Here is a 14,108-nt window from a genome sequence, read left to right on the forward strand (position 1 = left end):
CTATATTTCCCATCCCTAATACATAGGGATGCGTCCTTAGCTAGGGATGCAAACGATACATCGATGTTTTCAAAACATCGATGTATCGTTCATGAAACATCGATGTTAGCATCGATGTTTTGAAGAGCGATACATCGCCGATGCATCGACGAAAAAGTCTAAAACATCGACATCGTTCATCATTAAAATTACCCTAGTTTTTTATAATATTTTGGCTATCATTTCATGAATATTTATTGAAGATATAAAAAAACATTACGATACGTTTAGTTTTTAAGATACAATTTTTTAACTATCTATACTTACTATAAAAACCTACATTTTTAAGTAGGTATCAAAAATGTTGTAAATACCTACTGAACTATTTGGTTGATTTCAGTATCAATTTTTTCCCAGTACTTTAAGATGTGTAAAATCATTTGGAAAAAATAAATAGGTACCGTTAAAAAAAATTTGCTTACACAAGAATTTTCTTTTAAATTTTGAAAAATATAAGGATAAAAGCAGCGAGACTTTATGGACAATTTCATAGCTTTTTGTACATACAAGCTATTAATTGGTACCGATACGGTCTCGCTAGCTCTATCGAGAAAATTAATGTTACATTTTAAACCTGCACATACACTTCATGCTTTTTCCCTATTTTTTTTTTTCCAATTAAAAATAAATTGTGTAAAAAATAGTTATTTTTTTAATGAATATAGACTTCTTCAAATACTGTAAAAAAAATAAGGATACCAACCAAAATGGTTTAGCGTTTACAACATTTATTTATACTTAAAAATGTAAGTTTTATAAGTATCGAAAATTTAAAAAAAAGTTTCTTGAAAACTAATTGTCGTATCGCAATGGTTTTTGGATAGATAGATCTCTCATGATCTGTACTATTTACAATATATTCACGAAATGATAACTAAAAACATAAAAAATAAGGGTAATTTTATTTTAAGTAAGCCTGTGTCTTAACTGCAGGCTGCCCGGGCACACATACGGTCAGTGGCGTAGCCAGGATTTGTGTATGGGGGGTGTTAAGAAGCATGCCCCCCCCCCCCCCCTGTATTAAAGTGGGTGGTCCGGGGGTCCTTCCCCGGGAAAATTTGGATTTTAAGGTGTAAAATAGTGCTATTTCAGCAGTTTTCGGTACTTAAATTTAAATATTGTAATGGTAAAAATTTTATTAATTTTTAATATGAAATTATTTGAGTGATGAATAAGAAATTTAATTAAAGATTTGGTGCTAAGGGGGGGGGGGGGGGGGTTGAACCCCTTTCCCCCCCCCCCCCCTTACTGGCTACGCCCCTGCATACGGTGCACAGAGCTTCCTTCAGGAAAAACGTGATTTGAAAACTACTCAAGATATCCGAGTGGGGTATGTTTACGAAAAGCATTTAAGTGTTCGCTGAATACCGAAAGGTACTTTTGAATGCGGATTAAGTTTTTAAACTGTGTTTTTAGTAGAGTGAAAATGGCTAAAAGGCGTGTTTTTGGAGTAATTTTTAGGCATAAAACAACCGATACAGAATCTTGAAACCACTTAAGGGCAGTGCAGTACACCTTTATCGTTATTTCTCCGCTATATAATTTTACGGTCACCGCTCAACTTTCACAGCTATCTTGTGGATATTGTGGACCTGTAGTAGGTATGGTTTTTCGCTACATACTATAATTTAAATCATTTTGGCATGTTTTTCCTGATATTTAAAAACATCGGTTAAAACATCGATGTATCGGTTGTCAGAACGATGTTTTTTTAACATCGATGCTTTTTCGTTTGAACATCGATGTTCGTGATATCGATGTTTTTAAGAGCGATTTTGCATCCCTATCCTTAGCACACACATCCCTACATCCCTTAGCAAATGCAACCATAATGTAGAGGACGAATTTATAATGGATGGATAGTATTCGAATACTTTTACTGCTAGCACCACCTGTTGATTGTCAGTCGTACTAATTTTCACGCAGCCATTTTGTGTAGGGATATCTATGTATATTCAGCAAAACGTAAATAATAAATACCTACCAATAAAAAATAATGTAACGTGTATGTTATACATGTTAGCGATCCAAATAAAATACATTTTATAAATTGTAAACTTTAAAAATACTTATGAGTTTTGAATTATCCTTTAAGTGTAAATTCGTATTTTGATTATATTTATTAACATCTTCATTTGTCTCTGTTTAAGTTATCACTTTCGCTTATAATGTTTTAAACAAATCTAAAGGTGGGTCTACACTATATAACAAAAACATGTTATATTTGTAACATGTTATATAACAAGTTACACAACTTGTTTCATTAAATGTTACATAACAAGTTAAATAATAAGTTATATAACAAGTAATACAACTTGTTTCATAACATGTTACATGTTTTTAAACATGCATACAAGTGTGGATAAACGGCCAACATGTTATACAACAAGTTATTTAACTTCCTTTGATCTTTACCGACACTGCATGGGAAACATATAACTTGTTTTATAACACTTATTTTGTTATAAAACATGGTGTTATATAACAATTTTCTTCATGTTTTCATAACAAGTTATATAACTTGTCGCGTACCCGTCTCCGTAGAATGCGTGGAGACGTGGCGGACGTCGCTCGGCCGTTTTCTAGTGTTGCCCGGCGCCAGCTCTCTCGCGTAGAGCAGCCTCCTGCGGGGAGGCAGGGGTGGACCGTCCGGCCCGTGTAGCTGCCGAGGGACGTCTCGCGTGCTGGAGAAATGTGCGGTGCAGGCTAGTTGTGTTAGTCCACGTGTTTTGGCCCGCGGACACGCCAGATACAAAACAACACTCACGCACACGGTAAATAAAACGATAAAAAAGAGATTATACACACTATAGAACAGAATCCAAAAGCGATAATAGCGGCGAGTTTATGGAGCGTCTCGCGGCCGCGTCTAGCCTCGAAGGTGGCTCGCACGGGACTGGAGACCAGGACGCCGGCGCACTGCTCTCGCGCGCACGGAGCGGAAGTGACGTCATTCCCAAAGCCGCGGCGCGCTGCGGACAGGGCTGTGATCCGGGCTTTAACCCAGAGGCACGGAGGTACGACGTCAGATGCCCCCCCCCTGGATAAGCCCGGGTCAATGCCGTCCGTGCTTCCACCCGAGGCAGCAGGATCGGGACGCCCTCTCCCACGGCGGTCGTTGGAGTTAGGGCCGCCTTTCTCGCCCCGTACTCGCCGGGTAGTCGTACACAAACGCGTCCAGCTCCGAGCCTGTGACATAGTCTGCCAAGTAACGTGGGGCTCGCCGACGTCGCCGGTTGCGTCTCGGGGTCGTCTCAGCCGGCTCCTCGACTGTGACTCTGAACTCTGCATCAGCGAGGGAGGCACCATGTCCCCATCCACCTCGGGTGGGGGAGAGTGGCTCAGCTGCCTCCTCCTCGTCCGGTTCGGTCACCAGAGGTTGTTCGCCCGCCGCATCGGCGCCCGCCTCGGGCATCCCGGTGACGTCATCGATCTGTGTCCGCGTCGTGCGTCTCCGACGGCGTCGCCTCGGACTTGTGGCCGAGCTTCCTGCTGTTACCAGGGTCGCTGTTTCGGGGCTGGGGGTGGCATGGAACAGGCCCCGCATGCCTCGGGGTGTGATCGAGTCGTCGGAAGTAGGCGTTTCGTCCACTTCTACCAGGGTGACATCTTCAGAGACCAAATTTTCTCCTGGGACTGATGTTCTCCGTATGGTGTCTCGGTGCACTTTTCGCGCCCGCCGTCCATCAAGGCGGACTAGGTAGGTGCTCCTACTTAGCCGTTTAAGGATCGGGTGTGGTCCCGACCATCTGGGGCTCAACCCGGCACTGTAGTTCTTCGGCGCGCTGGACAGAGGCTGCGTGCGCACGTATACCAGTTCTCCAGGTTGGAGTTCCGGTGGCATTCGGGTCGTCTGCGGTGTTATCTGGCGAGTATAGGCCCTCTGGTGTTCGAGCGCTGTTGTCATTTCTGCCTCTCGCCGTTGACGGCGCTCCTCTGGATCTTCTTCTTCATCGGCTACCCCGTGGGCTGTACATTCTCCTGGCAAGGGCAAATTGTGGCCTTGGACCATTTCCGCCGGGGTCATTCCTGTGGCTGCATTGTTTCTGCGACGGATACAAAACAGAGCCTCTGCAAGATGGTTGTCCCACTTAGTATGGTCGCTACCCAGCCTTATGCGCATCTGGACTTTCAACTCTTGGTTTCGCCTTTCCGTCGGGTTGGCTCGGGGGTGGTAGGCAGGTGTGGTCCGGTGTTCGACGTGCCACGAGTTGCACATCTCCCGCCACTGCCTCCCGACGAATTGGCTGGCATTGTCCGTCAGCAGGTCTCTCGGGTAGCCCCAACGTGGGAAGAATTCCGTTTGCAATATTGTCCCAATGGTGTTGGCCCGTACATTGCTGGTGGGGTAAGCTTCTACCCAACGGGTAAAGAGATCGGTCACTACCACCAGGAATCTCTTGCCCCGGGCTGTGCGGGGATATGGCCCCATGACATCCAGCGCGACGGACTGGAAAGGGGTAGTGGGAATGCGAGGCTGTTGTTGCTCCATCCCGTCGCTCCGCCGCGCTTTCCGCTTTTGGCACATCTCACAAGTCCTCACGTACTTCCGCACGTCCCGGGCCATGCCGGGCCAGTGGTAGTGCTGACCGACCGCCCGCCGTGTTTGGTCTGCCCCAGGGTGTCCGGCCAGGTCGTGATCATGCATAAAGCGCAGCACCGCTTCACGTGCCTCCGGTGGGACATAGGTGCGCCACTCCTGATCGGGTCCCAGTCCTCGTATGTAGAGCACACCGTCCCTCGTAGTCCAGGTCTCACATGGTTCCGCTATTTGCTTCGCGCGTCTGCGCTCAGCATCCTGAGAGGTGCGTTGGGCATCGTGCACCCGACGTTTCAGCTCGACCATGTCCGCAGGAGGCGGGTCGTCGTCTACACCTAGAGCAAGCAGGCGGCAGGTTGGGTCCCTTGGGTGGTGGTGATCCGTCTCACGGCCAGGTGGCAGTATCTCGTCCCAAGATACCTCGTCCTTCAGGCACGATCCCTCCTCAGGGTCCCGTGACAGGGCATCCGGCAGCTCGTTTTCTACTCCTGGAACGTGCTCCATAACGAAGTCGAACGACTGTAGAAACAGCGCCCACCTCACGAGTTTGCTTTTCCGCCCCTGGAGGGTCCGCAACCATGTGAGGCATTGGTTGTCCGTGCGCAATACAAATTGCCTACCCTCGAGGTGGGGACGGTATTTCTTCAGTGCCCATACCACAGCCAGGCACTCCTGTTCATTGCTGTGGTAATTCCGTTCCGCGCGGCCGAACTTGGCACTGGCGTAGTCGATTATGCACCTGTCCCCATTTTCGTCTCGTTGATATAGCACCGCGCCCACCCCCTCGGCGCTCGCATCCGTCTGCACGTACAGCGTCCTCTCGGGGTTTATCCGTGACAGAGTGTGGCATCGGAGAAAAGCCGCCTTCAAGCTGTCCAGCGCCTGCTGTGCAGCCGGTGTCCAGTGGTATCGCTGTCGTGGTGACAAAAGATCTGTCAGAGGGGCAGTGAGCGTGGAGAACTGCGGGATATAGTTCCGCAGCCAGTTGGCGAGGCCCAAGAGCTTCTGCAACTGCTTGCGGGTTCTAGGGGGTTCAACTTCTGCAATTTTCGCCAGGTGCATCGGGTGCGGACGATTTCCCTCAGCATCCACCACATGCCCCAAAAACTCCACCTCTCTCCGTCCAATGTGACACTTCTGTGTGGCACAGGTCAAGTGGTGCATCTGGAGCCGCTCCAGGACCAGGGACAAGTGCTGCACATGGTCCTCCCAGGTCTTGGAGTACACAATCACGTCGTCGAGGTAGGCTGTCACGAACTGGCCAATGTACCCTTCCAGTACGCGGGCCATCATAGCTTGAAATGTGGCCGGCGCGCACTTGAGCCCGAAGGGCATGGCACAGAACTGAAATCGTCTACCATCGGGCACCGTGAACGCAGTCTTTTCTCTGTCACCTGGGTGTATTGGCACCTGCCAATACCCCGAACGTAAGTCAAGGGTCGTGAACACTCGTGCATTGCCCAGGCCTGCCAAGGCCTCGTCCACACTGATCTGCGGTGGTGGAGAACTAATGGTGACACTATTCAGGGGACGGAAGTCCACACAGAAGCGCATGGTCCCATCCTTCTTGGCAGCAAGGACGATGCGTGAGTTGTATGCGCTGTTGGAGGGTTCAATGACACCATCTCGCAACATTTCGTGCACTTGCTCACGTATCACCCGTTGCTCGCGGAAACCATATCCCCTGGGGGCCTCATACACTGGTTGGTCGTGCATAGTGGGGATTCGGTGTTCTGTCACCGTTGTGCACCTGAGTGGGTCGGCAGTGGCGAAGATGCTCTGCCTTTCCCTTATGAGCCGCCTGAATGCATCCTGATACTCTGGGGGTACATCATTGTCCACATCTTCTAACTTCGTGGGCTCTCTCGGGGGAGGTGGTGCTCTACCTAGTGCATACACTGCCAGGCGCTCATGTTTGCCAACATTCACTAGCCCAGAGGCCGGCGCTATCACTGTGTCATGCTCTACCAACCAAGGCTGTCCCAGCACTAGGTCCTCCCTGAGTCCCTCTACTACAACTGCTGCCGTCTGGGTAACCAGCTCCCTCACACTCACCGTTATGATGGCGTCCCCGATGGCTGTCCCGACTCCGGTGCTCGTGGCCAGACGCAGTGCACAGCGTCTCGGTGTGACGTCCGCTGGCGGCACCAAGTGTTGGGCCACGAACACGTGGCTCGCACCTGTATCTACGAGAGCAGCCGTCGGTCTCCCGTTCAGAGTGACGGGTACCCGCATCAGCCGGTCATCAGGGGTGGTGAGCTGTCCCAGTGTTATGTGTGTCTCGGCCTTGGCTTCGGGAAGGAGGTTAGGTGGTGTGGGGGGCATAACTGTTGGTCCTACACCCCCTGCTGCCCGTTTCCCGCCAGTTGTTGTTGTTGTTGTTGTTGTTGTCTTGGGCAGTCCTGGTGCCAATGGAACGTGTCCTGCGAAATCCAAGGCGACACTGGGGTGGTCGGCCTCCGTCCCGCCGATTCCCCGCGTTCCGCCACTCTGGTGCGGTGGTCTGTCGTCTGCCACTCGGTGGGCCTTCGATTGCCCGTGCTACCATCTGCCGTGGACGTTCGAGCTGCATGTCTCCCTCTGGGAGAGCGGGCGCTCTGTACTCGTGTCTGGGCTCTCGTCCGGGAGTGGTCATAGTTGTCCGTCGCCCCAGAAGGCGCTGCAGGTTGCCTTCCGTGGCTACGGCCTGTCGCACATATTCTTCAACAGACCCGTTGCAATACGGCCTGAGGAAGGGTTGTAATTCTTCCCGCACTAACGCGGTCACGTCCGGCAACGCTTGCTCCGGCGCTTCCCCTGGGGCTATGCGACGATATAGCTGCAACTTGCCCGCCAGGAATCTCTCCACCGATTCCGTGTCCCTCTGCGCCTCGCCGTAGAAACGGGCCTTGCAGCTCAAGACTGCCTGGCGGTCATCAAATCGCTGCATGAGACGCGTGGAGAACTCCCGCCACTGCATATCGTATCGCCCCCATAGAGTCCACCACTCACGAGCTCGACCACGCAACTGTTAGCTTGTGCGCTGAGTCCACTCCTCTACCGGCACACTGCACTGTAACATGCGCCTCTCACACCACCGCACAAACTCCCGTGGGTCTTCGTGCACGAGCCCGCTAAACTCTGGCAGCACTATACGCCCAGCCCCTGTGGCAACCCGCACAGCGTACGCGACTGGCGGCGCTGCCGAGTTCGTAGGTGTGTCCCAGTCAATTAGGTTCGGCGACGGTGGATTCTGGTTCGGTAACATCGACCCGACGCGGTTGCCCGAGCAGCCTCTACACTCGTCACATCCCCCTTTTTCCCGGTACACGGCACTCGCTGTGTTCGGGGCTACCCTATGCATCTGCTCTGATGATGTATCCCTGTCCCATAACAACACACCCTCAGCAGTTTCTGTCTTCACCTCACTGCGCCTCAGTGGCGCGCACGTACACGTGTTCCGACACTGCCACTCTCCTGTCACAAGGTCCATTCCTTTCGGTAGCTGACACGTCGCGCACGTAACTGTCAACCCGCGCGGCAGCATTGTTTACAAACACGGGGCCCACGTGGCCGCTCCGTCTGCGCAGCCTGCCCGCGCAGGCTATCACCGCGCCCGCCCGAACACCGCCGGCGCGCCCCGAAGATCACCGATGGCAGAACGGCGAAAGGGTGAAAAAGGAGGGGGTACCACGGTGCGTTATCCCGTTGGAGGGGGGTGGTGGTGAATCGACGGGAAATATAATCCGGTTGCGGGACGGGAGACGGCGATGCGTTATCAGCTGAACCGTGAAACTGATAGGTGTTGAAAACGTGGGAAAGGAATGGTTGCGTCCTCGCGTTGATGAGATCAGAAGTACTGTCTAGGTGAATAAGTGAATCCATCCATTGTCCCAGGTGGATTTTCACGCTGTCTGATCACTCACTGTACACTCTTTTCCCGCACTGCACGCGCTCTCCTGTGGACTTGCAGTTCGCCACACATACGGGCGCCAAATGTCGCGTACCCGTCTCCGTAGAATGCGTGGAGACGTGGCGGACGTCGCTCGGCCGTTTTCTAGTGTTGCCCGGCGCCAGCTCTCTCGCGTAGAGCAGCCTCCTGCGGGGAGGCAGGGGTGGACCGTCCGGCCCGTGTAGCTGCCGAGGGACGTCTCGCGCGCTGGAGAAATGTGCGGTGCAGGCTAGTTGTGTTAGTCCACGTGTTTTGGCCCGCGGACACGCCAGATACAAAACAACACTCACGCACACGGTAAATAAAACGATAAAAAAGAGATTATACACACTATAGAACAGAATCCAAAAGCGATAATAGCGGCGAGTTTATGGAGCGTCTCGCGGCCGCGTCTAGCCTCGAAGGTGGCTCGCACGGGACTGGAGACCAGGACGCCGGCGCACTGCTCTCGCGCGCATGGAGCGGAAGTGACGTCATTCCCAAAGCCGCGGCGCGCTGCGGTACAGGGCTGTGATCCGGGCTTTAACCCAGAGGCACGGAGGTACGACGTCAAACTTTGTTGTATAACTTGTAATATAATTTTCATTCTTTTCATTTTGTAACATGTTGTATAACTTTGTAATATAACATTTTATAACTTGTTTTGTTATACAGTGTAGACCCACCTTTATGCTGAAAATCTGAAGTAATATTATGCACAAACAAAATAAAGGTAAATATTTACAATCGCGGTAGATGCCAAAAAAATGCGAAAAATCTGAAAATACTTTTATTCTGTGCCCTTTCACTTCCTCTTTTCAAAACAACCGGCGGAGGTAAGAAATTCCAAATACTTTAGGAGATATCGAATTTTTTAATTTCATCATATGTAGAGTCGCGGTATATGCCAAAAAAAATGCTAAACATCTGAAAATACCTTTATTATATGCTCTTCAACTTCCTCTTTTCATTAAAAGAGGCGGAGATTAGAAATTCCAAATACTTTAGGAGATATCGAATTTTTAAATTTCAGCACAAAACCAGCGCATTCCTGTGGCGTGCGTGGGACAGCCTAAGTTTCACCCCCATAGATCGACATGCCCTTCGGGCTGGTTCGTACATGTTCGGGTTTGTTTTTTATTTTTTTTATCTGTACGTTCAAAACAAACATTGCATTATTGATCAAAAAATTGTTGACCAATGTTATTTTATATTTTTTTAAGAGTAAACCAAATGTACACAAATATTTCCTTGTTACTAATTATGAGATTTTCAGGTAAGTTATTGAGCTATTTCTGTTTGATTTGTTAGGAAATTAGTTTTGTCCGTTTACAAGTTAACATTGCTTGTGTTATTTTTGGCAAGTAATCATTTCTTATATAAATTTTTGTACACTATAGGCTTATCTTTTTAAATTTTAGGTAGCGTGTGGAGATTTCATCTTATGTTCATGAGCGCACAACGTATAAAATCATAAGAAATGTTTTCTGTTGGTGTGTAGCAGTTAACCGCATTTAAGTAAAAATATTTTAAAATAATTTTTACCAGAGCTGAATTACATTCAGGTGAGTGCACTTAATATAATTTGGGGTATTGCAGGAAAAATTATAAATTCCTAAAGTGTTTTTTCTTCCTGACATGTTTAAAATTATTATTCTCTATGAGGGTTGTTTGATACTGCAAGTAGTTTATCATGTTTAACATGTGGATAGGTTAGGATTATTTATTACAAATCTGTAATATTGAGATACTGCCCTTGGGTTAGCAGGATTAAAAATACAGTGAAATTTGTTAGGTTAGTAACATTATACGTACAGTGATTCTAAGTACAGTGGAATTTACATTTGGTTAGCTTCGGATAGCGCCAATTAAAAATTCTGTAAAATCAATTGAACGGTTGGATGTTACTAACTTAATCTAACCAACCAATATACATTTTACAGTGATTTTTTAATTTATCATCTCACGTTGCTGCTTTTTGTATGCAAAATAAACTTTGGACACTTTTTTTTAAACTTTAAATATGTACCTGTATTTACTCTGAAAAAAGTTTTTCTAAATTCAGACTGGGTTTTGAGAAATCACTGTTTATAGGTTACATTACATTACCTGTGCAGTAAAGGGCCTGTCACCATGTTGTTCTTTGAGTTGCAGATCCTGTTTTTTTTATACACAAATTGTATATTTTTTATTTGGATATTGCAATGCAGAAACGTAAATTAACACATTAAAAAAGTTATGTGACTCCTTATTGTGCATTCCAAACCCAAAGCATCAGTCCTTGAGAGCGATATTTTTTAGCAGTTTATAGGTGCAAAATTCTGTTTTTTTACGTGAGACAACACATAACCTGACATATAAAATAAATTTTCATTTTGTAACAAATGATTCCTTTTATATGTCAGGTTACGTGCTATTGCAGGTAACTAATCTGCGCTTTGCGCCTCCATACTGCTATAAAAAATCCCTGTCAAGGGTTGGCGTTTTGGTTTGGATACACATTAGAGACTCGTAACTTTTTTAAAACTATTATTTATGTTTCATTAGGTTATAATATTCAAATAAAAAATAAATACATTCCTATATATATGGAAAACCACAGGATCTGCAATGCAATTAGAGGGAAAAATGGCGACAGCTGCTTCACTGCATAAGCTATCTAGTGTGACCTGCAAAATGTGATTTCTTGAAAACCAGTAGGAATTAAGAAAAACTGTTTACAGTTTTAATAGAGGAAGGTTTTTAGTGTCTGAAAAGGTATTTTCAAAATTTTATAATTTAATTTATGGATAAGCAGCAACAAAAGAAAATTACCTTTTTTTAAATTTAGCTAACCAACCATTCACATGATTTTACAAATTTTGTATTGTTTATACTTACCTGCTTTAACATTAAACTACTGTTAAACAATTTATTTCAATTTTTTAAAAATATCTTTGGGAATTAGCGCAGTATAATCGAAGACGTTTACTGTATTGATGATTGATTTACTTTATTGATGCACAACGAAGTTGTATAATTGTTGGATTGGTTAAGCAAATTCAAGCATCAAGGGTACTGATCAATGGTTTTTAACATTATATTTTCTTAATGAGTCCATTGGTAAAACGTTAAAACACTGGAATGGCTAAATTTCCATCGACTGCTTATGTTTTTTTCCGCATGCTCACTTGAAAACAATTACAGGGTTATACTGTAGTTCACAGTTGCAATACTTGGTTAGGTTAGTTACATAAGTGCTGTTAAATCATGAAAATGGTTAGGGAAAGGTAACTTCTTCATAACTACTGTAAAATGGTGTAAGCAATTATTCTTTAGGTAAGTTTTACCTAGACTTTAAAAATAATTTATTTGGCGAAGTACATAGTACTAAGAATTACTATTTATCAAATTTGGTTTGTGTGGAAAAGTTGTTACTCTAGGAAATTTCTGAATCCATCTTTGTAGGAATATAAACTAATATTATTAGAAACAAAAAAAAAACAATGTGTGGTATATTTTAATTTTCTAACACCCTCTGAACTCTGCAGTTATGCGATTACCGATAATAATTGTAAATCATTGCAATATACATCCGACACATTTTGTAGTGATTTCACAACTGTACTATGAAGTAATGCCATCGACTGCTGCAAAATAACATGCTGACATCTATTCTCGTGTAGGCATTTTGTTGATACGACTAAAATATGACCATATAGGATATATATATAGAATCTTACAAATTTTGATAACCTACCTACTAATACTCTCCCCGAAGACTTTGGTTAGATACTTAAAAAAAAAAAACTGCTTATGTGACATGCATTACGTGAAATTAATTCAACTTGTAAACATTTTGCTTGAGTCAAAGCCTAGATTTGCTTAAGCTAATAACAAGCAATTACATCACTTGAGGCCCTGAGAAACATACTTCTGAAATTGTGTAGTTACTTGGATTGTTAAATACCTAGTTTTTCTGCAATAATGAGCACAAGAGCAATAGAATTATGTTTTTCATATAATTTTTTTCACATAAATGAGTTTTTGTCAAAAAGTATTTGGAAAAAAATATCTGTTTGAAAGGACAAAGAAAAATGTTAATTGTAGTACATAAATGAGAATTTACCAAAATATTGAAAGTATCAAATTTCTAACTAAAATGGTTTTGAAATTAATTTATCATTCTCGTATGCATAACTTTTTTCTTTGATACATTTATTTATCAGTTTCATTTCTCTTTAGTACAATATCTATCATTTAACTTTGATTTCTTTTTTGTTTCAGGCTTGTGGAGAACAGCTTTTTTTTTATCTACTGTTTGGCTGGCCAATGTAAATAAACAATGATTTCATGAATGCAGCGAGTTTATTTGATGTATTTTAAAATCACTGATAATATTTATTGATGTATTTTAAAATCACTGATAATATTTATTGATGTATTTTAAAATCACTGATAATATTTATTGATGTATTTTAAAATTACTGATAATATTTGTTTTGTGGCTGGAAGATGGTAACCATGGTGACTTGTGAATTTTTATGAAGATTAATAAAAAGCAGTAAAAATTATTAATGGTTGTCAGAAGGAATTTTTTTTTCAATAATCAATCAATCATCTACACTCTACAGTAACAATTTTCCTTAACTCAAATAATATTTCAATACATATCTTATAAAGTATTCATATATGTACAATAAGACCAATTTTGAGCTAGTCTGATATCAGTATATTAGTTATTATGAACATATACTATCAGAACTACCATTTGCATATAGTGCACATACATACATAACACTAGCCAACAACCATTAAAAAAAAAACACTATACACTTACATAAAAAAAAAACAAATCATAGACAAGTACAGATTATTCACTATTATATTCTAGAGCCAATTCCAATAAGTGTATTATCAATAAAAGAAAATAATTTTTTTTAAATAACAATATTTCGATATGAAGGAAAATCTGTATTCTGAAGTTCTTGTATATGTTTGGTATCAATCAATGTAAATTAATCAATCTTTGATAAAAAAAAATCCCGAAAATGATTAGTAAATTAAAAAAATTATTGCCTACCAGCTTTGGGTTTTGCATGAAGGTTCAACTTCTCTGACTTCTGAGATTACAGACAAGATTTTAATTAATAATACTATTGGCTTCATTACTAGATTATCTTTCAACCTATAATTTATTATTTGAATCAGTTCATTGAACTGAAATATTTGCAGCAATTTCTTTAAATGTTTATGAACTTGGATTATTTAAAATACAAATGTAGGTAGGCTTACTAGACCTTTAATGCCATAAGATTGTAATCACATAGGCCTAATTTCACATTTACAACTTAAGTCTTGGAGCTGATTTACATTAATATTTGTGCTAGACTTTGTAATTCTTAAAATTTTATTTTCTGCAATGTTCCAAAGAGCATTGCTCTATTTTGGAACAAAACAATTTAATCTGACAGTTTGTTACAACACTATTCTTCATAAAACAATGCACATTAGCCTGTATAATATGAATTAGATCTAACATAAGAACTACAAACTGCAAATTTGCACTTAAAATATTCATCAAACCGTTAGGGAAAGAGATTAAACATAACATTTAACTCTTAAATTGCCATACTTCAT

At 43.6% G+C, this 14,108-nt stretch overlaps 1 long non-coding RNA gene across 1 annotated transcript; it reads left to right on the forward strand.

Annotated features, from left to right (window-relative positions):
* The first annotated feature begins 9,773 nt into the window (after nucleotides 1–9,773).
* On the forward strand, nucleotides 9,774–13,046 carry LOC134533950 (uncharacterized). Its single transcript, XR_010075413.1, has 2 exons — nucleotides 9,774–10,054; nucleotides 12,756–13,046. It is a non-coding gene; the product is annotated as an uncharacterized LOC134533950 (long non-coding RNA).
* Nucleotides 13,047–14,108: the final 1,062 nt, after the last annotated feature.

The sequence above is a fragment of the Bacillus rossius genome, chromosome 7 (assembly GCF_032445375.1).
Source record: "Bacillus rossius redtenbacheri isolate Brsri chromosome 7, Brsri_v3, whole genome shotgun sequence".
Taxonomy (NCBI): domain Eukaryota; kingdom Metazoa; phylum Arthropoda; class Insecta; order Phasmatodea; family Bacillidae; genus Bacillus; species Bacillus rossius.